Source organism: Biomphalaria glabrata, chromosome 9 (assembly GCF_947242115.1).
Source record: "Biomphalaria glabrata chromosome 9, xgBioGlab47.1, whole genome shotgun sequence".
Taxonomy (NCBI): domain Eukaryota; kingdom Metazoa; phylum Mollusca; class Gastropoda; family Planorbidae; genus Biomphalaria; species Biomphalaria glabrata.
In genome coordinates, this window is record NC_074719.1 from 19,124,430 (window position 1) to 19,151,731 (window position 27,302).

Consider the following 27,302-nt stretch of genomic DNA (forward strand, 5'->3'; position numbering starts at 1 on the left):
TCACGCCTCCGATGTCTCTTTTCTGTTTTTTCTTCTCACGCCTCCGATGTCTCTTTTCTGTTTTTTCTTCTCACGCCTCCGATGTCTCTTTTCTTTTTGTTCTTCTCACGCCTCCGATGTCTCTTTTCTGTTTGTTCTTCTCTCGCCTCCGATGTCTCTTTTCTGTTTGTTCTTCTCACGCCTCCGATGTCTCTTTTTTCTTTGTTCTTCTCACGCCTCCGATGTCTCTTTTCTTTTTGTTCTTCTCAAGCCTCCGATGTCTCTTTTCTGTTTGTTCTTCTCACGCCTCCGATGTCTCTTTTCTGTTTTTTCTTCTCACGCCTCCGATGTCTCTTTTCTTTTTGTTCTTCTCACGCCTCCGATGTCTCTTTTCTGTTTGTTCTTCTCTCGACTCCGATGTCTCTTTTCTGTTTGTTCTTCTCACGCCTCCGATGTCTCTTTTTTCTTTGTTCTTCTCACGCCTCCGATGTCTCTTTTCTTTTTGTTCTTCTCAAGCCTCCGATGTCTCTTTTCTTTTTGTTCTTCTCTCGCCTCCGATGTCTCTTTTTTCTTTGTTCTTCTCACGCCTCCGATGTCTCTTTTCTCTTTGTTCTTCTCACGCCTCCGATGTCTCTTTTCTGTTTTTTCTTCTCAAGCCTCCGATGTCTCTTTTCTGTTTGTTCTTCTCACGCCTCCTATGTCTCTTTTCTCTTTGTTCTTCTCACGCCTCCGATGTCTCTTTTCTTTTTGTTCTTCTCACGCCTCCGATGTCTCTTTTCTCTATGTTCTTCTCACGCCTCCGATGTCTCTTTTCTCTTTGTTCTTCTCACGCCTCCGATGTCTCTTTTCTGTTTGTTCTTCTCACGCCTCCGATGTCTCTTTTTTGTTTGTTCTTCTCTCGCCTCCGATGTCTCTTTTCTCTTTGTTCCTCTCAAGCCTCCGATGTCTCTTTTCTGTTTGTTCTTCTCACGCCTCCGATTTCTCTTTTCTGTTTGTTCTTCTCTCACCTCCTATGTCTCTTTTCTCTTTGTTCTTCTCACGCCTCCGATGTCTCTTTTCTCTTTGTTCTTCTCACGCCTCCGATGTCTCTTTTCTCTTTGTTCTTCTCACGCCTCCGATGTCTCTTTTCTGTTTGTTCTTCTCACGCCTCCGATGTCTCTTTTCTTTTTGTTCTTCTCACGCCTCCGATGTCTCTTTTTTCTTTGTTCTTCTCACGCCTCCGATGTCTCTTTTCTGTTTGTTCTTCTCACGCCTCCGATGTCTCTTTTCTCTTTGTTCTTCTCACGCCTCCGATGTCTCTTTTCTGTTTGTTCTTCTCAAGCCTCCGATGTCTCTTTTCTGTTTGTTCTTCTCTCACCTCCGATGTCTCTTTTCTCTTTGTTCTTCTCAAGCCTCCGATGTCTCTTTTCTGTTTGTTCTTCTCACGCCTCCGATGTCTCTTTTCTCTTTGTTCTTCTCAAGCCTCCGATGTCTCTTTTCTGTCTGTTCTTCTCTCACCTCCGATGTCTCTTTTCTCTTTGTTCTTCTCACGCCTCCGATGTCTCTTTTCTGTTTGTTCTTCTCACGCCTCCGATGTCTCTTTTCTCTTTGTTCTTCTCACGCCTCCGATGTCTCTTTTCTCTTTGTTCTTCTCTCGCCTCCGATGTCTCTTTTCTCTTTGTTCTTCTCACGCCTCCGATGTCTCTTTTCTTTTTGTTCTTCTCACGCCTCCGATGTCTCTTTTTTCTTTGTTCTTCTCACGCCTCCGATGTCTCTTTTCTGTTTGTTCTTCTCACGCCTCCGATGTCTCTTTTCTCTTTGTTCTTCTCACGCCTCCGATGTCTCTTTTCTGTTTGTTCTTCTCAAGCCTCCGATGTCTCTTTTCTGTTTGTTCTTCTCTCACCTCCGATGTCTCTTTTCTCTTTGTTCTTCTCAAGCCTCCGATGTCTCTTTTCTGTTTGTTCTTCTCACGCCTCCGATGTCTCTTTTCTCTTTGTTCTTCTCAAGCCTCCGATGTCTCTTTTCTGTTTGTTCTTCTCTCACCTCCGATGTCTCTTTTCTCTTTGTTCTTCTCAAGCCTCCGATGTTTCTTTTCTCTTTGTTCTTCTCAAGCCTCCGATGTCTCTTTTCTGTTTGTTCTTCTCTCACCTCCGATTTCTCTTTTCTCTTTGTTCTTCTCAAGCCTCCGATGTCTCTTTTCTCTTTGTTCTTCTCACTTCTCCGATGTCTCTTTTCTCTTTGTTCTTCTCAAGCCTCCGATGTCTCTTTTCTCTTTGTTCTTCTCACGCCTCCGATGTCTCTTTTCTCTTTGTTCCTCACCCCCTCACTCACGAATATGTTCTCGAGAATAACTTATTGTTAATAGGTATAAATTTGGTTTCTTTTTTTTTTAAAGTTATTTTTATAAGTATCCAAAGTGGTAATATGCGTAATAATAATAATAATAATAATAATAATAATTTTATTTATAAAGCGCTGTTAACAAACAAAATATAGGCTCAAGGCGCTGTAATAACATTACGAAGACATACACGAGAGCTAAAATGACAAACTAATCTAAAAAAGTTTTAAACAGATAGTTCTTAATGTTCTTTTAAAAGTGGTGTAGCATGCTGTCTGTCTGAGATCAATGGGGAATGAGTTCCAGACCTTTTATCCGTGTACTTAAAAATCTCGCAGACCGTAGCTTTTGAGGGAAAAACGTGGCACCACTAAAAGCGTTGAGTCCATTGAACGTACCAAATATTTATTGATTTTATTGTGTTTCGATTAACTTATGCACACAAACACAGATATACTCGCAGCTATTTCCTAGTTTTAGTTAATGGAAATAAACCATGCTTAAGAAAAAGACGGAAGTCTGTTTTTTTTGTGTGCAATTTAACATTTGTATTTAAGCTATTTAGACTCGGCCCTATTTGGGGGAACACAGAAAATTGAATAGTAAGGTTTTTTGCAAACCGTTTCTAAGCAAGTACCTCTGAGGTATATTAAAAAAGAAGGAGCTGTGTAAAAAGTCCAATGCGGTTATTTCAGAGATCTGTTGGGAAATGAATGCGTGGTAGTTCAAGTACATACAGTAGAACAACGTTTCTCAAACTGTGGGCGCTCCTTCCTCAGGCGGTCTCAAGGTCAACTCAAGGGTATGCGAAGTTCTGATAGAGTTTTTGGCAGAGGTATCTGCAACACTATCAACACAAACTTGTTTGTAGAAGTCTTCTGACAATATTTTACATGCCAGTAAGTCTAGAACGCTCATTATCGATAACAGGTTGTTCTTTTTTTTAATTAAAGAAAAACAAAACAAATGTTTGTTTTAAATCGTTCTTCTGCCTTTTATAAAAAAAAAAATAGCGTCATATGATTCTTTGCGATCTCTCTGTAGACTTAATGATCTTCAAGAAGCTCTAAAAATGCATGACTGATATATAGATTGTTTAATTTGTTTAACTTAAGAAAAAAACGAATACTTTAAATACACAATGTGGATAATGTGATTAAAAGTCTAGGTTTGTATCTGTTCATCTGTTGATTAGTTGCGATATTTCTTTTATCAATGAAAAATGACCATGACAATTTTTCTTCATCCCTTGGGCCGCCCCTGTGTTTGTGTGATAGCACAAACACTATCTGTTGTTTGTTTTAAAAATTATATTATCAACATTACACATTTGAAATGTCATATTTTATCATTCTGACACAAAAAAAAAGAGAAAATCCAGTAGATAAACAAGCAAAATATAAAAATCATTTTCTAATTAAAAAAAAGCTTATCTAATGGAGAAGAACTCCACCGTTAAAATTATATATATATATATCTATCAATAATGCACATGTTATCTCCCGTATTCGATCTCTAACAAAATAATTGATTGTCAATAATTAATTGACTAGTTGGGTATTTTTTTGTTTTATGATTTGATAGTTAAGATAATAATTGTATAAGTATCAACTTGATCGGAGAATGCGTGAGGGAGAAATAGCGTTAGCAATTATTTACAGGGACTAAAACCCCAAAAATGTAATAATATCATTGAATACAGAAGGATTAGTTTCCCTTGTGGGTATCAAACGAAATAATGAAATTAAATTAATTACCTGTAATTATTTGACTTATTGGTAACTTTTTAAAAATATTTTCTTGTCTATGCCAATGAATAATTGTGCGAAAGTTTCAGATCTACCCGAGACTTGGTGTAAGAGAAAAAAACATATACCCACTTTATACCAGACAGACAGACAGACAGACAGCCAGATAGAGTGAGTTGATATAAGCTTTGTAAAAAGGTGTTACAAGACAAACAAAATGCTAATTTCAAAGGCCAAATGTCAACGTTATGTAATAGTGTATTGTTAATTTACTAGTTCAATGTAGTCAAATTTTAAAATATATATTGACTAAGAAATGTTAACAAATTAAAAAAGAAAAAGCACTTTTATTTATCACTTTTAAAAAAAAGAAATTTCTACACGCTAGAGAATTTGTTATGGGATTATGTAAACATAATCGAAAGTTCTGCAAATCAAGTTTTATTGTAAACTCTTACAAATATAGAGTACAAACTTCTCGACTCGTAGGACCTTTTAGTCTCAAGTGTCGTCATGAAAAGGTTATAAAGGCATTTTTTAAAGATGAAGGTATAATTCAAATTATATAATGCATTTCACCAGGTTTCAAAAAAAAAAAAATATCTTATAGATTTTTTTTGTTTTTAAGTTTCTTCTAGTTATTAGCATATATTCTATATATTGCAACTTCTATTGAAAAAAATAATACCGTCACCCGAGACTTTAAATGCCACAGCATAAATAAAATAAAAATAAACATGTGGCTAACTAAAAACAGATACATGGTATTTAAATAGAAAACAAAATTTAACAATCACAGATTTATGTATCACAGATATTGAACTGTAAGCCTTGTAAATAAAAATTATCACAAATTAATGTAAAAAAATGGACTTGTTTAAAAAAAAAAATTAAAGGAAAAGAAAACAAACAAACAGCACTTACAATACAATAATTAGATATCGTTAGGATTTTTCAACGAAATCTTTACATTGCCTTCAAGTAAAACCACAGTTTTACTCATAAATCTGTTTGAACAGAAACACCATCACAGAAACACCAGCAAGCAGGGAGCTGAGATACAAACACTGAGGGGAGCCATTCCCCAGAGAGTTTGCAAACACTAGTTCATCGGCTTGTAAATTTGATGGCGACTCTTCAGGCTTATGTTGAATTTCGTTTGGTGTACTCTCTCCATTTTTAGTTGATTCTTGTTGTTCCTGGTCAGACGCCAACTGAGATTTTAACTGTTGAAAATCTAAACATTAAAAAAAAAATTCATTAAAAAAACAAAACCCAAAAAACTACAAGCCTTTTATAAGTAAAAGAACCGCACAATTACTGCCATATTTCATAACACTGCAAGATTTATATCCATTTTCTATTTAAAACAAAATTAATTAATTGCCATTAATAAATTATTTGCACATTAGTTAATCATTTGGTTGATTATTTGGTTGATTATTTATTGCCTTCGATATTGAATTATTATACTCAGTTTCAACTTGACCTGAGAATGGGAAGTGGGAGAAAGAGCGTGTACAAAATTTGTACAAACAAACAGTCATAATAACTTGATGTAAGCTTTGTAATTAGAATGGATCTTCTAACACGTAGTTAATTTAAACAAAAACAAATATGATTACAAACTTAAGAACTGGAAATCAAGTTTCGTAAGCCACTGTAAAAAAAAAATATCTTAGGAGAAATGTTTGGGCTTGAATAACAGAAAACTTTTCAAAATCAGATAACAGATGTCAAAGATGTAATAAGTGATATTTATCTATCAAGATGTCTTGTAGGTTTGGGCCCAAAATGTCTAGGTTGATAAGATGCAGCATATCTGGACTAATAGAGTAAAAAAAAAAAGGCTTGTCTTCGAGTCCGAAGATAGTGAGGAATGCAGTATTACCCGTGGTTGCGCAGCCCAAGCTTTGACCTACATATTTTGCCCAGGGAAAGCATAACCATTGTCCGCAGGTGGTCGAGTTAGATTTTCTTTTCGTCGTCTGCGTCTATCCTCGGCAGCGGATTTTCTTTTGGTCTCAAATATGTATCCCGCGGCCTTTGCGAGTGGGCTCCAGCTGTCTCGTTCTGAAGCCGCATGCAACCAGGTGCTCTCTTCTATGTCAGGTAAGACAAGTTGGCGCCTAAGCTGGTTTTTAAAGCGTTTCCCTGGGGCGCTTCTATTACGTCCACCACACTTTAGCTCACCAATAAGACTGCTCTAGGTATACGTTCGTCTCCCACACGGGATAGAGTTAAACTAGAGTTAAAAGGTCTTGTGTAAAAGGACGACGGTGATTAGAAAAAGTCCTCAATTCGTCTTCTTAACGACCTTGCACCTTTCAAAGGTAAAGGTAGTGGAAATGTCAGATTGACCTACTTTGTATACACTAGTATATGCATACTGGGGTGGGTGAGCGTTGAATGAACGAATGAATTAGCACCTTTTCGTATATTTATAAGATATGGTTTTACCTTAATAATAGGTATTAAAAAAGATTATGTAAGAAAAATATTCCAAAGTCAAGGTAATGATAATATTGTTTAACTAAATTAGGACAATAGAATTGACTGATAACACATAACGAAATATACGTACACATCAATAATAATAAGGCTTGTCTTCGAGTCCGAAGATGAATGAGAAATGTAGTATTTCCTGTGGATACGCAGCCCCAGCTGTGACCTACAAATTTAGCCACATCCAGGGCAAGCATAACCAGACAAGAGGGCCACCGGAAGCTTTGGTTGTTTTTTATCTCAGTCTTTTCTATCATACACATCAATACACATCGATTACACGCACACAAACATCAGATACACATAGACACTCGCACACTAGCACAAATACTTTCTGTTGAACATTACCTCGTGTTTTAGCGTTATAAAACAGGATATTACTGGATGAGACCTGGGCGCTCTGGTCACCTGCTTCTCTTCGCCTACGTCCAACAGCATTGGCGTTGACGCACATTCTGACACAGCTGGTTGGGGAGGGATGAAAGAACAGTCATGGGATGGAAGAAATATTTAACTATATCGTAATTCTATTTTCCCTAGACAATAAGTCTCCTCCAAATAAAAATAGACTCAAGCTATTTGCTGTTTTTGGGAATCCGCAAGGCAAGGAGAATGTGGGCAGGCCAAAATAAACCTCAAAGAGGTCAGCCAAGTTGAGGAGAATGTGGGCATGCCAAAATAAACCTCAAAGAGGTCAGCCAAGTTGAGGAGAATGGATTGCCATGGAAGCAGAAAGCTGCTCAGAACCGAGTTCGGTGGAGAATAGTGGTTGCGGCCCTTGACTCTCCTGGGAGTTAACACAAACTAGCTACCTAACTAGCTCTAACTAACTAATTGTTGTTTATTTAAGCTTTTTTTACAAACCTATTTATCATTTATCATGAACATCTTATAGAAATATAGGCTTATAAATTACAAATTATTTAATAATAGTATCATAAACATAACCTTTGAATGTATTACCAAAATAATTTAATATTTTTTAGGCGCCTCTCCGCTTGTGGCACCACCACTCCCTGAGGGTAGGACCCGAGGCATCATAACCCCATTGCCCCTCCCCTCACTACGCCTCTGTATGCTTTTGTTGTTAATAATAAGTGGTAGGATAGTATTTTCAATAATGTCAATATCAAATATTACTTTTATATATTAAATCCAAGGTTTAATTTAATAATTTGTACTACCTGGTACTGTTGGCCAAACACACGTCTGCAGTGCACCTAATGTAAGCCATACTGTAGCCAGAGAAGATGATGGCCTGGAATCGAAAGCCCTGTTTAAAGTTGTCTATCTCATACATACTCAGACTAGGGTGTGCAGGGCATCTGAAACAGTGTCACACGAATACTAAACACAGATTTCCAACCTAGTGATTGTACGACTTCAAGTCTTTTGTTGGTTTTTTGTTTGTTCTGTTCTTACACTCACCATTATTGCATTAGCTTATCGGGGGGGGGGGGGGGAATGCGGTTATTTTAACTTAATAAATTTATCCTTTAGATGATTTTTGGATGAACCCCACCCTGACAGTGGATAACTCTACATCGCTAGCTTATTGGTGTCTCTGGTGTACAGAATTGAAGAATTGTGATAAGCTGTGCACATAGCAAGTTAAAAATAAACCTCACTTGACATGGATTAATTTCTCTACTGGGGCAGTTGCAGCCATCGGCAACACCGGAAGTGCGTCACACTCCACCGTCACAACTTTCAGTCTGGTGTCGGTACTCTGCATGACGACGGCGGCGTTGATCCAGTCCCCTACCTCTACCAGGTAGGTGCCACCTATGGTAACGACTGGAGTCTGGAATGTGTTGGAGGTGTACAGTTCCAATCTTAGCTACATAGCAGGAAAGACAAAGATTAAGATTAATAATCATTGTTCAGTTCCAATCTTACCTGCATATTAGCAGAGACAAAGATTAAGATTAATAATCCATTTACAGTTCGACGTTTGGCTATATGATAAGAGCAAATATATTAAGATTCATAATCCTAGTACGAATAACATCTTAGCTACAATATCGGAGAGACAAAGATTAAGATTAGTAATCCGAGTATATTGTTCAATTTAACTACATTATAGAACAGACAAATATTAAATGTTCCTTTTCAGATCTATATAGCGGATGATGTTAAGGTCATCTGTTTCTTTATCCCAACTAAAGTCATGTACCCATAAGAGTTGCGTGGGAAGCCCTAAACATCCCGAAATTCAAAAGCACAGTCATCACCGGGATTCGAACCTAGGACCCTAGGTTCAAAAGCCAAGCGCTTAATTACTCACCCACCGCGCCCACATAAACAAATATTACGATTATATTAATAATCGTATTACGATTATATTAATAATCGTATTACGATTATATTAATAATCGTAGCTATTGATTAGCCAATGGAGCACGGACATCTGAGTGCCACAGTTTACTCACACAGAATCTGGTCATCAAACAAACAATTCTCAATCTCTATTCTAGTGTATGCATACGTTTACGTTCGTATAAGACAGTACATTGTAATCCATAACAATACATTAAAAAAAAAGTTTTGCCTTACCGAAAAATCATATACTCCATAGATTGTGTTGAGGGGTGAGAGTGTATAAGGCTGATATTTATTGGTGACAACATTGGTCTTAGGAATGGAACAAATCAACTGGTACCTGGCATTCAAACATGATACAGGAAATATTAGATAATAGAGAGAATAAAACATAAAATAATAACTAAATCACACGTCTGGATTGGATATAGACTTTTAAGACCCGAATCTATTTGGGATTATCAGATACAGGGTCCCGTATAGTCCAACATCAAGCAATTTGTTTGTCGATATTTTTTTTTTTTTAAATTGAAAATTTTTCTGGACATGTTATTTTGGGGAGGGGGGTGCTAAGAAAGGTGAGAGTTGTCTGTAGGTAAATCCAACACTGCTTTATGCAAACAAAGCATCTCCTGATAATGATTTGTAAGTAATATTACAACAGAGTTCAACACTACACTTCTAATCTCCAGTCAGGGCGACCTTAGGCATAGGCAGACAGTGTAGCCGCCCAGGGTTTCCGATTGGTGGGGACCTCGCTCAAAACAATTATTAAGAGAAGACATAGCGAAACGTGTCCACTATGTTTTAGTTGGACTCACTAGGTTTTAAATAAATTGCTTAATTTTCTTTTCGCTGTTTATTTATTTATTTTTTTATTTCATTTGGGGGCCACCAAACTTTCTTCGTCTAGAGCCCCTAATTATTAAATGCAGGCCCTACTCCTGACCGAAGATTTATTTCATAAAAGAATCACCTTTGGTTAATGTACTGGTAGGACCTCAAATTGTTATTCAACCAGACGTAGCGAATTGTGTTTTCATAAGTTATATGTGTCAAGTTGTCCTGGTAATAGAGTGACAAATAAACATTAAATACATCCTGGCAATAGATTGACAAATACATTTAAACATTAAATACATCCTGGCAATAGATTGACAAATACATTTAAACATTAAATACATACTGCAATATATTGACAGATACATTTAAACATTAAATACATACTAGCAATAGATTGACAAATACATTTAAACATTAAATACATACTGCAATAGATTGACAGATACATTTAAACATTAAATAAATCCTGTCAATATAGGTTGACAAATACATTTTAATATTAAATACATCCTGGCAATAGATTGACAAATACATTTTACCATTAAATACATCCTGGCAATAGATTGACAAATACATTTTACCATTAAATACATCCTGGCAATAGAATGACAAATACATTTAAACATTTTTGAAAATATATCTTTGTTCAAATGAAACATACAAGAAAACATTGCGGCTTTAAAACAAAACTTAAACTGCATGTATTTTATGTAGAATAGTAATGAAAACTATACAATTAGTTACGTCTCTGTCATGAAGGTAATGACACAATGATACACGTGTGCATAGCAGCGTGGACTATAGAACAAGCACCAGACTGTTAGGTAGACATAGCAACAGATAAACAGATACTTTGACAAGATTAGACCAATTCGCTCGAGGTGTCTGTCTGGTAACATTTTTTAACACTTTATTATTGCCACTTCCATTCTTGGATCAAGTTGAAACTTTGCCTAATTATTTATTGCACCTAACAAAACATGAATAAAAATGCAAAAAAGATCAATTAGTAAATTAATTACAGGTAATAAATTTTTTCGTTTGATTAAAGCAAAAGAAATTAATTCTTCAGTATTAAGAGATAAAAGAAACTAGTCGGCCCGCGGCTTAGCATACGCCGAAATTTGCCGGAAGTATTCATGTAGGCAGCGTATTGTCAAGCAGAGTATATGACTGTGCTTCCGTGAGTAAGAACATCGGATAGGGCGCCGCCATAATTCTCCCAATGTTCGCAAACAAAGCTTACAGCCAACCAGCAAAGTTCAAGAGCAACAGTTTTTTTTTATTTTCAGAAATAAGCGACTGATAGAAATAAACAGTTTACCTGACGCAGGAATTTCGACTACATTGACAGACCTGTTGACTCCACGAAATATATGTGAAGCGGTGGCCATGGTTAGGAAATGAAGGGCAATACAAAGGGGCAAAATGAAAACAAAACTACAGAAAAACATGCAACTATTTTAATGACATCAGATATTGACGTGTGTAAAAAAAAATATACACATAAATATAGTCAAATACTTGTTCTCCCCCCCCCCCCCTTCTCTATTTTATTTCTGAGCCGTGCTCTCTTTCGCCGCGAAAGTTACGTGGGGTAACTCTAGTCCGATTTGCAGAAATGAAAGAGTTATCTTTCCATGACTTTTTCATGGTGTCCCGCATGGTTATTATCAGCACATGAATTCAATAAGCAAATTAACCAGTTATTCAATTTATCATTGGTAATTAATTACTTTGTTTGATATCGAAAAGGAGAAACATATTCTACATTATTGAGAGATATAGTTGTAAATGTGGAGTTCTTCCCCTTAGACATACCTTTTTTTTTTTTTTTTTTCTCAAGTATTTTTTTAATACTGCGTGTAAATAAATGGTAAGGGGCGCTGGCGGGGAGGTAGTACCTGTCCCCCCTGGAATGTTTGCTTCACTTAGTAGTACACTTCCTGAGAGCATCAGTAGATATATACAAACGTGTAAAATCGATATTTAGTAACTAAATTAGAGACAGAAAAGCTACCCCCCACACACACACACACGACGAATAGAAACCTGGGTACATCTGAAGTGAGCAAAAGATTTGTCTAATTGAATTACCACGAAATATGTAGGTCTTATCTAGGTCTCCGTGGCAAGGTAAAATATATTTAACCCTTCAATAATCTTTGCACTAGGAAGACCATTCCTTTTATTCCTATTAATAACTAAGGTATTTATACCATATCAGTACTTGTTCATCATAACAGATTTGTAATGACACTGAAAATAATATTCAGTTAAAAACGTGAAGAAATTGTCGAATGCTTTGTAACAGATACTTTTATTTCTAAACACATCAGGTGTTAAAGAGTTAAATAATTCCATCTTACTTTCAGCACAGTGTTACAGCTGCCACTGACAGATACGGAGATTCTAAATAATGTATTGTTGGAAGTTTTGTTCACGCAGGACGCAGGCACTGCTGGCAGGAAGTCTACGTTGTAGGGGGTGATGTAGGGGAATGTGCTTAGTGGGAAGTCAGCTGATAAAACGTTGTCTCCACATCTGACGTCAGGGAATGGTATGTTAACTACAAATAAAAAATAAAAAAACAAGAAAACATCGTTACATGTTATGACACACAGACGAACTGTATACCTTTAAACGTCTAACGGTTCTTCACATTAATCTATGTGCATAAAATATATTTACATGAATACACACGCGCGCACCACCCTATAAGCATAAGTCATAGAAATAAATACTTGTAATGATATATCTTATAGGGCTACATCATGTAAAACTATACATATAAGATATGATCGGAATTTAGAATTACGATGTTATTATTCAAGTCTTATTAACTGTATGACTTTGTTTACAATATAATAGCAATATATATATATATATACATATACCAACATACCACTTACTGACACATTGATAAAGAGATCACTAAAACTGTCGTACAGATCCGCATGAAACTTCCTACAGAGATTCCTTTTATTTCCTATATGCTCACCTGCTTTAACCTATTTGCTAACCTACGACTGCTATTCCGCAAGCTTTCTCTCAAACCCTTGTAGTTTAGTTTCGGTATTTCCCCAAAAAGCCGCAGTCGAAATATAAAGCTTTAAAAAACTACCACAAACATTCCGTATTTTGAAGGCAATTTGTGTTTCAACTTTCCCTAAGTCTACTGATATTTATAGTGTCATACGTCATTTCCACTTCCTTTTAAAAAATGACTCAAAAACACGAAATGGATTTTTTTTTGTACATATCTTACAAAGAACTAGATCTGATGCCAATAAATAAACTTCTATTCTTTTTTTTTTTCATTAAGTCTGTCTTTGATGCGTTTGGGTGTACCGAAGTTAATTGTTATAAATATAGCCCTATATATATATATCAAACATAAGAGAGACGCTTATAAGAAATGTGATAACATCGTACTTTTCGTATTGTTCTGAGGTAAGCACTGGACACCAGCGAGTGTGGGCTGAGCAGTCTGTAAACAGAGTCCAGGAGACAGGTCAAAGCTACAGTTGAATATACTGTTCTCATTGCCGTTACACTTGACTTCTGAGACCTGGATCTGCGGGTTGGTTGGGTCAGGCACATAGTTTCTCACAATGCCTGCATACGGTATAAAGCTTTGAGCAGCTCCTAAAGATCTGTTGATAATAAGATTGAAACAAGTTACATTCTCCCATTGCTAAGTTTGAAATCCTTTGTTACAGTAATTCTAAAGATTTGTTTTCCTTTTAATTGACTCTGATTTTTTAAAATGAATTAACCTATGAGCGAAAAAACGTATTAAAGAATTATATGTTACATAAACTAACTGTGTCTTTCTGATAGCAAGCTAGGGACCAGGAACAAAAAGAGAAGTTTAAAACAGTTGAATATAAGTCTATCATCAGACATTACAGTTTATTATTTTACTTTTGGATTTACCAATATCTAAAGTAGAAAAAAAAATCTAATTGTACTAGTGCAGAAACCAGATCATTAATTATATTTGGACTACTTACGAAAAACACATTTCTCTGCAGGCCACAATGGCTGCAGCTTCATTCCAGCTGTTTTGGCAGACAAACACCCAGTTACCATTAATGTTGAGTTGAACGTAGCCCATTCCATAGGTGTCGTTACCGGTACCGCTAAACAGCCGGATATTTATACTACTAGACGACGCTGTGAATGATAATGTGAATAGATTTATTTTAAGTACTCCGACAGGACCAGAATCTCTCGAGCACAAGTCTGCTAGAGATATACTTCATTTAAGAAACACATATTTAAATTTTCCGAGATTTACATTTATTAATAATATTCATTAATTAAAAATAATCAAAATAAACATTAGTATATTATTGAGTTCTATTTTGTAGCCACGAAAAACTTTATTAAGTTCTTAGCTGCTATATTTAAAAAAAAAAATAAAAGCGGTTTTCAAAGATAATAATCTTCGATAAGGTATAACTTTGTTATCGATTATGGAAATTGTATTAATTGCTTTTTTACTTCATCGCGTTCTATTATTGGTGCATGTATAAGATGGTACACATCACAGATCTATGTAAATTGGGACAAGATACAAAGATCTGAAAGATATATGGATTATGTAACAGGGCAAATAGATTTACTTATTATGTGATAGGGCAAATAGGTAAATGCATTATTGGACGGCGCACATAACGCTATATAATATTAAACAATGCACGAACATAAAATTATACATTATGGTACAGTTCCGATAAATCTAAACATTATGGGACTGCGCACTTAGCTCTGCATTATATGGGGCAGTGCATGCACATAAATCTATTCATTATGAAAATGTGCACATAAATCTGTGCGGCTCTATAGAATTGGGAACATAAAACTGTGTTTTATAGAATAAGACATATAGATCTTCAAATCCAGTCTTCCCCTTGACAATCAATTAGGTATGAGGTAAATGACAGCACAGCTTTCTTTCAAGGAAAAGCAACAACATTCTATTCGTTTCAGAGCTTTTTTTTTGTTTCAGAGTGACCCAAAAATAAACTTACACTGACAAACATGATTCAATGTTTGGTTGAAGAGTTTTGGTTGTGGAATCTGCAGACTTGGATAGCCAGGGGGTTGAGACGGGTTAAAGAACAACCTGTATGGACTGCCTCCACCAGAGGGCGTTGGGTTACACTTCACGTAGAGCTCATCGTCCTGTCCCAGATGTAAGGAATTAACATGGTCAACAATGAACTAGGGAAATGTTTCAATCTAACTCTCATTTAGGAAAGAGAACAAAATGACGTGCAAACCATACAAAACTCACTCTAGGAAGCAACTAACAAAAACTTATTAAACTTTGAATTATATAGAATGTCGCGATAGACTAATACTTTCATGTTCCACTAGACTAAACTTCCATGTTCCACTTGACTAATACTTTCATCTTCCACTAGACTAAACTTCCATGTTCCACTAAATTGTTACAAAGATGCTTAACTAAACTAACACTAACAAGTTCCATTACAATATTAACATCACTAAAGCATACAAAAGCATAAATAAAAAGTAGGTCTTGGTAGAACAAATTGTGTAAGATAAGAAGAACAAAAAAATATACCTCATTTTTTTTTTTTTTTGTTAGAGAATAGAACAACATAAACAATTTAAAACTATTCGATATGAGGCATATAGTGAATATTGAGTGGCTCCTTCACGTCAATCAAAATTGAACTAAACTTAAACCTTTATTGCGTCATATGCTGGGGTCAGACATCACAAAAAACAACAACAAACGATGACGTAACACTGTCAACATAAACTAAATACAGGTAACACTTTTAAAACGGACCATTTCTTCCAAGCCATTGTTAAATGTACCTAAGCCAAGATTACTAAAATTAATTCATAGCATAAGTCTATAGATCAATTGTGTTAACTCCCTCTGTAATACTTCCTCTGTAATTATCCTCTGTAATACTTCCCTCTGTAAAGCCTCCCTCTGTAATACTTCCTCTGTAATAGCTCCCTCTGTTATACCTCTCTCTGTAATACCTCCCTCTGTATACTTCCTCTGTAATACTTCCTCTGTAATACTTCCTCTGTAATACTTCCTCTGTAATACTTCCTCTGTAATAGCTCCCTCTGTTATACCTCCCTCTGTAATAGCTCCCTCTGTAATACCTCTCTCTGTAATACCTCCCTCTGTATACTTCCTCTGTAATACTTCCTCTGTAATACTTCCTCTGTAATAGCTCCCTCTGTAATACCTCCCTCTGTAATACTTCCTCTGTAATACTCCCTCTATAATACCTTACTCTGTAATACTTCCCTCTGTAATACCTCCCTCTGTAATACTTCCACTGTAATACTTCCTCTGTAATACTTCCTCTTTAATAGCTCCCTCTGTAATACCTCGATCTGTAATAGCTCCCTCTGTAATACCTCCCTCTGTAATACCTCCCTCTGTAATACTTCCTCTGTAATACTTCCTCTGTAATGCTTCCTTCTGTAATAGCTCCCTCTGTTATACCTCCCTCTGTAATAGCTCCCTCTGTAATACCTCTCTCTGTAATACTTCCTCTGTAATACCTCCCTCTGTAATACTTCCTCTGTAATACTTCCTCTGTAATACTTCCTCTGTAATACTTCCCTCTGTAATACCTCCCTCTGTAATACTTCCCTTTGTAATACTCCCTCTATAATACCTTACTCTGTAATACTTCCCTCTGTAATACCTCCCTCTGTAATACTCCCTCTGTAATACTTCCCTCTGTAATACCTCCCTCTGTAATACCTCCCTCTGTAATACTCCCTCTATAATACCTTACTCTGTAATACCTCCATCTGTAATACCTCCCTCTGTAATACTCCCTCTATAATACCTTACTCTGTAATACCTCCATCTGAAATACCTCCCTCTGTTATACCTCCCTCTGTAATTTTTTTAAAAACCTACCTGTTTTAATACCTTTCTCTCTTACCTGAGGTCCGCATGTTTTTAACAAGTAATGAGTACAGTTGTCCAGAGAGATGGCGTTGCTTGGACAGGTCATGTTTTCTAACAAGAAGTTCTTACTTCCAACACCGAACTGACCTTTAAGTGTTTGCTGTCCGTTTCTGAAACGAAACATGTTACTTTTTAGAATAAGAGTGAACCATCTACTGGGCACTGCTTCTCCAGGTGATATCTGACCAGTAATAATTTATAGCTTTTTGTATTATATATTTTGCAATTATATTTTAAATTGTGTAATTGTTCAAGCAAAGATTTTTTTGTCTTCTACTCTCCCGTTGTTTGCGACATTTTGTTTTTGTTAGCAACTACCAGTAATGAAGAGGACAATTATAGTCAAGCTAAATTTCCATTTGACGGACCAAAAAATTTATCTGATTGTATCTTATATCAACACAAACAAAAAAAATACTTGTACCTAATTTGGTTCCTATTTATTTCACAACTTACAAATGTCAAAACTGTTTGAAACTTTACTTTACAAGTTAATGACTTTTTGTAAAGGCAATTGCTTTGCTTTTAATATGACAACATTAAAAGACAGATTCTAGTTTGGTGGTAAGCGTATAAGTCCAGACTTAAAAGACAGATTCTAGTTTGGTGGTAATCCCATAAGTCCAGACTTAGAAGACAGTGCGCAAAATTTTTCACAACGTCTAATTATTTATTTCACTCTTTAATATAGAAATGCGGGAATATCCGCAGACGTATCAGTGTTGAAGATTAAAATTGTTTAGAACTGAGGCCAAATTTAGTAATTAGATTACTATAGTTCAAAAAAGTATAATGGTGAAATCAGAGTTCTCCCTGTTGGGCCAATTCCATTAGAAAAAAAATTACATAAAATGAAAAATTTCTAGAAAATTGTTAGAGCCGTTTTCGAGACTTTGTTATATCTAAAATTTGTATTTATAAAAAAAAATAGCCCCAGGTCTTTTGTATACATGAACTGTATAAGATGGTTATGTGGTCAGTTCGAGGTACTACGTATGTCTTGTTGATCGTTCTGTACGAAGTGTGAACTTTTAAAACAAGAATAAAAAGACAATTATAGTCTCTAATAAAGTTTGCAATCAGAATCAATAAAACAGCCACCGAGCTGTTACCCCCACCCCCCTTTGCCCATTATGTGAGGAGCAAACTTCAACGCTTCTGAGCTCAAAACTCCCCGTATCAAACCGTTGGGAGCGTGTCCTGGTATGAAAGTTCCTGTTCATATCAACTTTGTAAATATGTAACGATCGACATCGTGACTGTAAATATGTAAAGTTAGACATCTTGACTGTAAATATGTAAAGATAGACATCTTGACTGTAAATATGTATAGATAGACATCTTGACTGTAAATGTTTGACATGATCAAGTGAAATAGAAAGCTAAGAAGAGCTATTTAGTGTACGACTGGATTGGATCAGCAGTGGTGACCAAGTCTGCATCATAAACCAGAAAATAGCCTCCCTTCACCTTCTCCTAGCGCTTAGTCTGTTGGACCGTTGGGGCACTATACAAGATCTGTTAACCGTCTTTCTCCATTCCTCTCTGTCTTTTTTCTTGGACAGAGCCTCTTTCAATGGCAGGCCCGTCCATTCTTTTCTATTCTCCTCCCAACGCTTTTCTGTCTGCGTCTTATTCTTTTTTCCAGGTACTGTTTCCTGAAGTAAGATCTTCGCAATCCCCGAAGACCTTGTAATATGGCCAATGAAAATCGGTTAAATATCGTAAAAATAAAATAACACCAAGTTCAGGCAGACAACCTCAAAACTATTTTGTGTAATTCTTTCTCATAAAACTTTGTATTACAAGCCTAGCGATAAAAACAATTTCATTGACTTCCGTATGAACATTGAGTGGCTTAACGAAGAGACATTTTCTTTATTGACCTACAGCAATAGTGTGCGATAGTGTTCTTTAAGTCGTCCAGTTTATCAAGGAACTGATAACAATAATCTCACGAATAAATCAAACTGAAAAACAATATTGATTTGTTGAAATATGTTTCCTGAGATGAATCCGACATATTATAAGATTGTGTAATATTACTGTAAAAGTGCACACAATTTTAAGTTAAACAAAGAAAAAAAATTTAATATCTGATAACAAAAGGAGTTATCTAGTATTATATTAAGGAAACTCTCAGATGGCCCCTGTAAGTCCATCGTTTAGTAAGCTATGCATATCACATGGCATTTCAAAAGTGCTTCCTTTTTGTTTCTGAGACTAGTAAGCCATTATAGAAGCAATGTTCATTATAAAATACTGATGATAACAAAAACTAATAGAAAATAAAGGAACCTTTATGTGTAATCTCAGTCACAATAAACCAACAGTTATTATTGGTACGCTACAAAACATAGTGAATTAAGCTTTTTAAGACTATTTCTAGTTATTTTTTTTTTTATAACCAGTGCTATATTGTTAATTAAAAAATGTATATATATATATATTGTTGTACTATCTACAAATAGTTTCTATTTGCTATTTATTAGCCAGTTCAAGGGATCGATCATTAGTTTGCCTGGGTCTCTAACTCTCTTAAGCTTCTTCCTTGATCTTTGATAATGTCAAGATTACGTCATCTAGTGATTATCTTTTCATTTCACGAGCAACAATCGATTCTGGAATTCATTTTAAGTTATCTCTTTTGTATGTATTTCTTTTGGCTTGTTCATTAGATAGAAGTTTTTGCCTCATGGGTTTCAATTGGCCATTGGTTCCAAGTAATTTGTAATCTTTTTGTAGTAACCTGTTGAATGTTGGTAGGATTAAGATTGTTTACTTGTTTTACTATTTTTAGATAGGCCAGTTTAAATACGGCAGTATATTTTTTTCATTGTTTTTATAAAAGTATTTAATAATATTGTTAAATATAAACGGTTATCAACAATATGGTGAAATTTTTTCATTGTTTTTATAAAAGTATTTAATAATATTGTTAAATATAAACGGTTATCAACAATATGGTGAAATTTACACAACAACTTAGAAAGGAATTTACAAAATCAATTAGAAGTGAAATATAGATTTGAATTGAGAATTCTTTACCAAAAATTGCTCAAATTAAGTTTTAACGATTTTTACGAAGTTTATATCAAGTGACTGTCTGTCTGTCAGGTAAAAAGTTTGTACACGTTATTTCTCTCACACCCAATCTCGGATCTAGCTATAATTTGGCAAAATTATTTATTTTACCAGAATTACACAAAAATTGGTAATTTAAAATTTAGTTTATTATCGAACAAGGGAAAGAAATTTTACTTGACGGTTGTGGTGAAGCGGTAGACAGAGAAAGTGATGGGAAGACAACATCAAAGAATTGACAGCGTTGTCAGTGAAATAGAGTCTAGTCAAGCAAAAGAACTACATGAATGGATATTGTATGGTGCTCTAACGGTGCCACAGACTAAAGGAATGGTCAAGGTGAAAGTGATGTTTGGATTTGTAGAAAGTTTTTAGTCAATCTAATTTTTTTGTGTGCATTCCAAAGTTCCCTGACGGTGTTAGTGTTAACCTCTCCTCGACGTCAGGTCATTGTCACTCTAGCATGATAAAAGACTATTTACCCCCTTTCAAACCTTGCGATGTATGAATGACGGTTAACGAGAGTGTCATGTGGCCAGCACAATGACCAATCGCCTTTACTTTCATGCTAGTTATCAGACTTGGGTGGGCCCAAAAAATGGAAATTCAAAATCGTTTTCTTCGCCGAGATTCGAACTCGAGATTCCTAGATTCAGATGCCAAGCACTTACCACTAAACCAACAAAGGTCATGAATGTCCAGATAGTTATTGTTTTAGCAAACAAAAAGTACTTATTCGTTATGAATTATAATTCAGATTATTTGTTATAATAAAGACAAACTATATTTCTGGTGAGTAGAGTTTTTCTTTAGAGAACTTTTGAAGAAACATTTAAATAATTTAAAACTGAGACTTAACGTTGCGAGTGATGAAAGTTAGAAATTGCATTTATTAAAGGAAAACATAAGTTTTGGTCGAGTTCAATGTAAATGTTAGATTTGTTACAACAGCAGAACGAATTCTTCAAAAATATAAGTAATATTTGTATGTCGTCACGTGACCTTTTTAAAAAAAATCTTTTATGTTAAATATGTATTTTGTAACCAATAAAAAGTGCTTACTGATATCCCATCATCTGACATATAATGTTCACCTCTGAGGCAGATCTGTTGGCGCCACATATGGAACCCCACACATTTCCGCCACCGTTCAACAGTACTTCCACTAGTCCCTCATTGGTTGAGGACACGTTCTGGTTCTGCTGGGGCTTGCTGAGTTTAATAGCGGCTATGTTGATACTGATATTTGTAGGAGGTTGAGCTGAGTTAAATATCAAAATAAGTAAAACATTTTTAAACAAAGGAAATAACTAAATATAAAAAAAAAACATATATGAATATTATAAATGTTTAAATAAACTATTGAATTGAAACAACAATCACTTTCATAATGTAAATAAGATTCTTTATTCAGCCGTCACACCGTGCCCCGTATGTATGCGGATAATTCTTCATACAATACGTCTAAAAGGGGGATAATACACATTATTAGGGGAATTAATATAGGGGACTTTACATTTCATCAACACAAGAGAGTATCAATACTCCTTCGGTCACTAGGGTAAGTATATGGAACACAATCTAGTAACTTCATGAATAGGAAGACACTGGGACATGATCATGAATGTAAATACACAGAGGCAACTTCATGGAAAGATTGTATAGAAAATACAGTAAACATGCACATATGTGACCCTGCGGAAAGATAGAATGGAATTTTAAAAATAGATATTTGGATGTCAATAAAATACACTTTACAATTAATACATGGACAGTTGGGCAAGATTTAGCAAAGCCAATGGAAAGACATTTTGACAGGTTCAAGAATATGCACTAAAGGATCATGTTACCTAGTTAAAATACTTAAGTTTTTCTAGCACAGATGTCCTAAACTTTGTATGTACAGTAATAAACATGTATTGAAAACTAAAAGAAACTTTAACTAATTTTAAAACTGTTTCTGTTCAATCCTGATACTCCTAAATTTCCGCCAGACATATAGATGCTTAAAATGCAAATTAAAGTATTAAATAATCTGATATGTGAACGAAAAGCGAAAAAAATACATACCCCCCCCCCCCCCAATAAATCTATTATTTAAAAAAAAAAAAAAAATAATTAAATTTAGTAAAAACAAATGTTCCTCAAGCCGGGTATCGAACACATTCCTAAGTACGTCCCATTGACTCTACCCAGTGGGCCAGAGAACGTTGCTGCATAATTGTGTAATTATTTTTAGCACTTTCATTGTATCTAGATCTAGACTTCTGATTTAGAACTTTTAAGAATTAGTCTACATCTAGCTCTACTTCTAGATCTAGAAGCTAAATGTAATCTCTATTAGATTTACGTAAACATATAAGAAAAGCTTAGAAAAAAAAATCAATAAACTGAAAGCAGCTTTAAATTTTAGAAACAACTGTACTCCGCAGCTGACTACGCCATGTTGTTTTTATGCCTAAATTATTTTATTTTTAACTTTGAGAATTGTAGCGGTGAAACTGAAGTTGTTCTCAATGTGCCCAACGAGCTAGTCTCAGCGCTATACATCAACTGTTACATTTCTAGGAAAATCTTTAGAGCTGATTTTGAGATCCGCATCCAGGTTTCAGGTTCCTCCATGAAGTTGTGACTTGAATAGATATACGGTAAAAAAAGAGAGCTTAAAGATTAATGGTAAACCATAGGCTGAGAAGCCGCATGTGTTATATTATCACAATACACTTAACAATACTGATGTTTAAAGTTACACTCCATTTTTATTAACTTGAATCAAAGAGAGAACAACCAGCAGAGACTACTACACAGTGACTACACACTACTGACACACTTCAGAGTAAACCGTGAAATCGTGAACATACTGAACAATAGAACAAGGGAGACTACAAGAAAACAAACACACACACACACACAACATACATAAACATAAATACACATATAAATGTAACATCCTCCGGTGTTTGAGGTTAGTTATATACATAGTCACTAGTTCTTGTGGATTTGACCACTCGGCCTGACCTAGTTGTATAGGTTGTCGACCTATGAGACCCGTCTTCTATATGGCTCTCAGGTCTCTGAGCAGTACTTTCATCTGTGCTGGGTGCATCCACAGGTGCAGGATTGTCAGGCTCGGTCGTACCTGTTGGTGTAGGCGCATTCGTTTCAGCAGTTAGTGGGATTCTTCGTAAGTGAAGTCTATTTCGGCGATAAACTCCTCCGCCTGATTCAACTTCATACGACCGTTGTTGTAACTGACGAGTTATAACTCCCTTTTGTCGTGGCCACGCGACCTTGACTTTAGTCTCACCTCTTCACCCTTAGCAAGGGGAGGTAAATCTTTAGCGTGGGAGTTGTAGTAAATCGCTGATCTCCTCTGGTTTTCTTTCAGCGCTTTTCTATGTTTCTGAGGATCCAGAACTTGAGGTTTCAACAGGCTTTTAGCTATAGGCAGCAAGGTTCTGATTCTTCTGTTGAAGAATGCCTGTGATGGGCTAGTACCAGTTTTATTCGGGGTGCTTCTATGATTAAGTAAAGCCATGTATCATGAAGATATGTTAAAACTACGCGCTATAAAAGTAGTTCGTTTTTTGTTTTTTTGTTTTTGGAACTTTAAACTAAAACGAAGTTCGTATTAAAATTATTTTTAAAAACACCATCAGTATTCTATTCCATTTTATTTTTAGAGTTTACATCCGAAGCAAATAAAATCAAAGTCAATATTTTATAATGATCCATTGATACCTTTTCCATTGTGACCTAAGATGCAATTTTTGTACCAATGCGCGAATCTATGAAAGAAGCTAAATTTATTAATAAAAAAGTCTGTGACCTTTTTAAAAGATTTACCTCCCCTGAAGTCTTTCATTTAAAAGTGGTGTGTTTTTTGTTTTTTGAAAAATCTGCTTCATAGATAGTTATAAAAATTTGATGGTTCACTTTCGGTAAAGAAAAAAGTAGCCGTTGCATCAGAACTTTGAATGGTCTAAAATATCATGATGTCCGATTTTCATTTTCTCTTCTAGTTTCTGAGATCTAAACGTGACGGATGGACAGGCTACACAAAATTAATAGCGTTATTTCCCCTTTCGGGAGCCGCAAAAAAAAAAACATGATTCATTCTCCGTGATTTTATGTATGAGTATTAAGATTCTTTTTATACCACTTCTAAGGTTTCTAATGTTTCTTATTGATTGAAGATAATTAGATCCTAGCTGGCGGGCAGGGTACAAATCCTGGGCTATCGAACGCACACCACACGATCAGTTATCTATTCTGTTATGGTATTTCAGTATCAAATTGCAAGATTACTTAAAAACATCTTATCTTATCTTATATAATACAGACGTTACTTTAAAAAAGAAGATGATTACGTCCTACGCGTCATGCATTTAGTCATGCATGTTAACCAATGACTTAAATTCTTCCAAGTAATTAGACACAATAGGAAAACAGTATTGCAAAAGTGAATAAAATATTAGACAGACTTTAACATAAATTATGAAGCTCAAATATTGCAAAGTTAACATTAGGAAATTCTAATTAAAAAAAAAAGAAAATGGATGATTTGAAGATTAAAGAAAGGTGCAGTAAGCCAGATGGCTACACTTCCCTACACTACGTAATACTAATAAATACAAGACGGCTATAGAGTAATGTTTATGCATTTTGGATACCTACCTGTTACTTGTAGCGATGACAGCCACATAAAACATATAACTGACCAGATCTGCAATGCCATTTTCTTTTGCAAACTATACAAGCGTATCGTATCACATTATATAGTCAGTGAAGATATCACATTCTAGACCTGGCATAAATCTTTGACTATGTAGTCACAGAAGATATCTCTTGTTCTAGACCTGGCTCAGTAGAATTCAATTAAAAAGAAATGCTTTGTGAAAAACTATGACCCTGTTTTTGTCTGTTATTCTGTGTTCCTAGAAAATATAAAAATAAAATAAAAAAATAAATAAACTAGTAACTTAAACTCCCATAGGGGAGATAATGGTAGTCATAGTGTAACACGACGAAATAAGGTGTAATCTTACATTTTATTTGTTGTAGTTATCTCTCTTTACTCATTGATTATCAAACAGTTGAACTCTATAGTTTTACAAATTGTTCGTTGTAGTCATAATTTTTTTTAGATACGAAGCAAATAAAATCAAAATCAATAAATCAATTAGATTTTACTTAATAAACCAAAAGACATATAAGTCATATCATCATCGTATCAATTCTAGAAATATACCAATCAGAAATAGTTATTGCCAGCCCACCTAATACTCCATATTAGTACATTAAAAGTATTGTTTTTAATTTTAGAAACATTGTTTTTCTATTTTTAAAAATTATGCACAGAAAAAATTATAATTTAAAATTGATTTTGTATAGTGTATTTCTTATAGAATGCACAATGGGTTTTGGTTCAATCTTTCCAATCAGGGTGAAGGTTTCCGCGCTGCCTTGAGGCTCCCAGTAAACACAACTCGGCTCAGCTCGTATTAATATGTAGTCCAGTGGTTTATAGCCAATCAGTCACACATCCAGTTTATTGAAATAAATGTAGATATATGAAATGACAAGACACGCACCGAGTTACTGCTCTTGTATCTTTAAGCATGTCTAGATTTCGTACTCTGCCGGTACCGACCTTATAACAATTCTATAAACATAAACGAGGAACTGTAGGACATTTGCAAAGAACATATTGATATATTAAAATCAATATGCCATATGTAAGAAGAAAGTAACAGATGCCTGCCTCTAGGATAGTCCCTTGTAAATAAGTGTAGTATCTCTTGACTGATACAAAGTGCACATTTAGATAGTTATATTTTTATTTACTCTATATGGAGAAAAGTTTGCCTAAATGTTTTAATACTAGTTACAATTTTCAAATAGTTAACAAATGTGTCAAGACCGCACTACAAACAGCGATGTCCTTGCGAATGCCGGTACGGACAGTATAGAGGGACTTTTTTTGGTCTGACATTTGCGCTGGCCAGGCACGTATCCCGTATGGGGGACGAACGTATGCCAAAAGCACTTTTTTTGGTGAGCTGAAAGGTGGTCGACGAAACGGAAACTCTTTAAAGACCAGCTTAGGCGCCCACTGGCTTTAGTTGACATAGAACAAAGCACCTGGTTACATGCGGCTTCAGAATGAGACATCTGGAGGTCACTTACAAAGGCCGCGGGTTACATATTTGAAACCAAAAGTAAATTCGGTGCCCAGGACAGAAATAGACGGCGAAAAGAAAATCTAAATCGACCTCCGGCGGACAATGGTTACGCCTGCTCTGGATGTGGAAAAATATGTATGTCGCAGCTGGGGTTGCTTAGCCACAGGAAATACTGCATTCCTCATTAATCTTCGGACTCAAGCCTTAATTATTATTATTTGCTTAGCCAAATGAAAAATGCCTTAATATTCCTGTACAAATGTCATCTGTCTTCTAGAGCTCCATGTACTCATTTAAATGCTTTTCAAACCAATCACATAGATTCGAACTCAAGGTCTTTCGTCTTGGCAGCTGAGCGTTTAACTATTTAACCACCACGGCATGTAAGCTCTTTATCGAAGTCACACTTTTTTGGCCTATTGACACTTTATAAACTTAGGTCATGACTTCACATGAGAGACGTAGAGATAAATCTGTATACATTCTACCTCACGAGAAGCACTTGACGATATAACAAGTCATCCAATCATCAGAGAACAAAAGTGTTAAAGAAGAAAAAACTGCAAATAAATCTTACTGTTAGCGTCACAAAAAAGTGAAGAACTATTCCAAGAGTTTCATTGCATCCTTTATATAGCCAGTGATAGTGCCATGGTTGTAACACGTTAAGACAAGTCACTCAAACACAGGGGAAACCGGTTTTTTAATAAAAGTGTATTTTCTGGAACCTCTTATCTCATAGTGTACACGCTCTTATTGTCAATCAAGATTATGACGTCGTAAAATAAACATAGCTCATCGTAGTGCTCATTACATATTGAGTTAATTTATTGACTCTTTAAGTTCATTACATATTGATTTAATTTATTAACTCTTTAAGTTCATTACATTTTGAGTTAATTTATTGACTCTTTAAGTTCATTACATATTGAGTTAATTTATTGACTCTTTAAGTTCATTACATATTGATTTAATTTATTAACTCTTTAAGTTCATTACATTTTGAGTTAATTTATTGACTCTTTAAGTTCATTACATATTGATTTAATTTATTAACTCTTTAAGTTCATTACATTTTGAGTTAATTTATTGACTCTTTAAGTTCATTACATATTGAGTTAATTTATTGACTCTTTAAGTTCATTACATATTGATTTAATTTATTAACTCTTTAAGTTCATTACATTTTGAGTTAATTTATTGACTCTTTAAGTTCATTACATATTGATTTAATTTATTAACTCTTTAAGTTTATTACATTTTGAGTTAGTTTATTGACTCTTTAAGTTCATTACATTTTGAGTTAATTTATTGACTCTTTAAATGGA

General features: G+C 35.0%; 1 pseudogene; it reads right to left on the minus strand.

Annotated features, from left to right (window-relative positions):
• On the minus strand, positions 1–26,568 carry LOC106065172 (uncharacterized; annotated as a pseudogene).
• Positions 26,569–27,302: the final 734 nt, after the last annotated feature.